This window comes from Octodon degus, unplaced genomic scaffold, assembly GCF_000260255.1.
Source record: "Octodon degus isolate 3935 unplaced genomic scaffold, OctDeg1.0 scaffold00569, whole genome shotgun sequence".
Taxonomy (NCBI): Eukaryota; Metazoa; Chordata; class Mammalia; order Rodentia; family Octodontidae; genus Octodon; species Octodon degus.
In genome coordinates, this window is record NW_004525145.1 from 75,468 (window position 1) to 77,614 (window position 2,147).

General features: G+C 49.5%; 1 pseudogene; it reads right to left on the minus strand.

Moving 5' to 3' along the window:
* Window positions 1-12: 12 nt before the first annotated feature.
* The window catches only part of LOC101581924, a 24,043-nt pseudogene continuing 21,908 nt past the window's right edge, over window positions 13-2,147 (minus strand).

A 2,147-nucleotide genomic window follows, 5' to 3' on the forward strand; every position in this document is an offset into this window, starting at 1 on the left:
CAAGCTGTAATATCACTGCCTAGCCAGTTCACCAAGCCCAGCCACAGGCCATGCAGAGGGCTTTGACTGGCATGCACTTGCGTGATGCTTTCTGCCATGAAGTCTCTGATGAGGCAGCGAGGCAAAGAAGTCAGGTCTTTCTCCCATCGTCTGAGTGTTCATTAACATATCACATCCCTGAAGTAAGTGCTGCCTCATCAACAGGTCATCCGATTTACGTTAAAGAACTTTCAGCCATTTCAGGACATCAACACCTATAGTATTCAAAAAATGTTTTCTGTTGTATGGGACCCAGAGACACTACTTTTCCTAGTGCCATCCCGTGCAAATAAGGGAAGTCCACATCAGCTTTTAGGTCTGCTCTTTCAGGGGCGATTAAGACATCATGAAACTTGTGGCCAAAAAATCCTCTGAAAGCATCTGTTTTTGTTCCATCATGACTATAATAAGCAATCAGCGCAGAACCTCCAGTGAGCGCAATGCATTCAGAAAGTTCCTGAATGACAACTCCAGCATCAGCACACACTTCAGCATGATCCCTTCTTTCATCATGTTGCAGAGTAACTTCTGCTGGAGTGACACAAGGTGCCAGGACAAACCTCAGCTTCTCAGAAACTGTGCATCAGTATCAATGAGTATTCCTCTGCAGCCTTGGGTGTTTTCTGAAAATTATGCACAGGAAGAACATCAAAAACTTCACTTGCAAGAGAAAAGCTGTACCGTTTTGGAACATGCTGTAGAGCCTGGTACCAGCATACTGGGAGGCCATACTTAGGAACACCTTTCCTATACACTAGGGACTCCGCATACGGCCCCGTGGGATCTTTGTCAGTGTTGATGCTTGAAGATCCCTTAAGCTTTGGCTCACTTCTACCAGGTGCACTGAAGTGTCACAGTTCTTTAGCACAGACACAACGTGAATGAACACCTTCAAAATGTCTCCCATGAGGGTACCCTGACTGGGCCCCAGTTCCACCAGCTGGAGAGCTGCATTTTTTCCAACTGACATCCATTTCCTAATGAACCATATTCCTAGTAGCTCCTTAAAGATCCAACTTACTTCAGGTCAGGCCTGCCTCAGGTACTCGGCCACACTGATGGGGCTGGTTCACTTGATTTTGCAGAGAAGATGCCTCAGCATCAGTATCACACGGTTGTCCTCTGCAGGCGCACTCCCTGAGCAAAAATATTTCTCTCTTCAGGTACAGGAAATGACTGAGGCTGGAGCCAAGCCGCACAGCACTGTTGCCTGGCTATGATCTCACTAGGCCTGCTGGCAGTTTCATTGGATGAAAGACAATTGACAGGGTACTGGGCCTGAGCAGGAAGGGAGCATGCGCACAGTAGGGGCAGGAGGGAGCATGCACAGTGGGAAGGCACCTTGCAGTTCGGGAGGGGCGAGCTCCCTCACTGAAGCCCTTTCCCCTATGGTGGCCCAGAAGTGCAGCTGGTGACCAGCCGCCTCCTGTAGGGCCTGTGAGGAAATCTATGAACTCAGGAGGAGGAATCCCATAGAGGCGCATCCAGGGCAGCCCTGGAAGCCCTGCTCCCAAGGAGCCCACACAGAAAAAGCAAACACAATTGAGCAGGCCCTGAAGCCAGCACCTGGAATTGAGAGGGCACGTGGCCTGCAGCCACCCAGAAGCCACCATGGCTGGGCGCTGGGCATTGGTGAGTACGCATGAGGGCACCGCACCTGAAGGGGGCTTTGGCCTCTAGATAATGGGCAACAGGGCCGAGCTGGAGGACCTGGCGGCCCCTGGATGATGCTGGGCTCAGCACGCCTGTGTGTACAAAGTTACCTTAGTCCCTGGGAGATAGCTCAGTGGATTGAGCGCCTGCTTAGGCAAACTCAGGGATCAGGCCTCGATCCCAGGCACCCCATGTCACACCAAGCTGTGTGTGAGATACGTTAAAAATAGAAAAAAGAGGGGTCAGCAACTATCACCACATGCTTTTCACTCAGGACTGTATTTGAAGCATGCATCATGAATGAATACCAATTACATCTCGCTTTCCTTTAAGTTTAAAACAAAACCACACCCATATAAGGCAATAGTGTCTTCTATTCTTTCGTCAGATTTCTACATTCTCCAAATGCATTGTTCTCTTATTGGGGTTATTGTTGGGGTTTCTCATTATTGAAG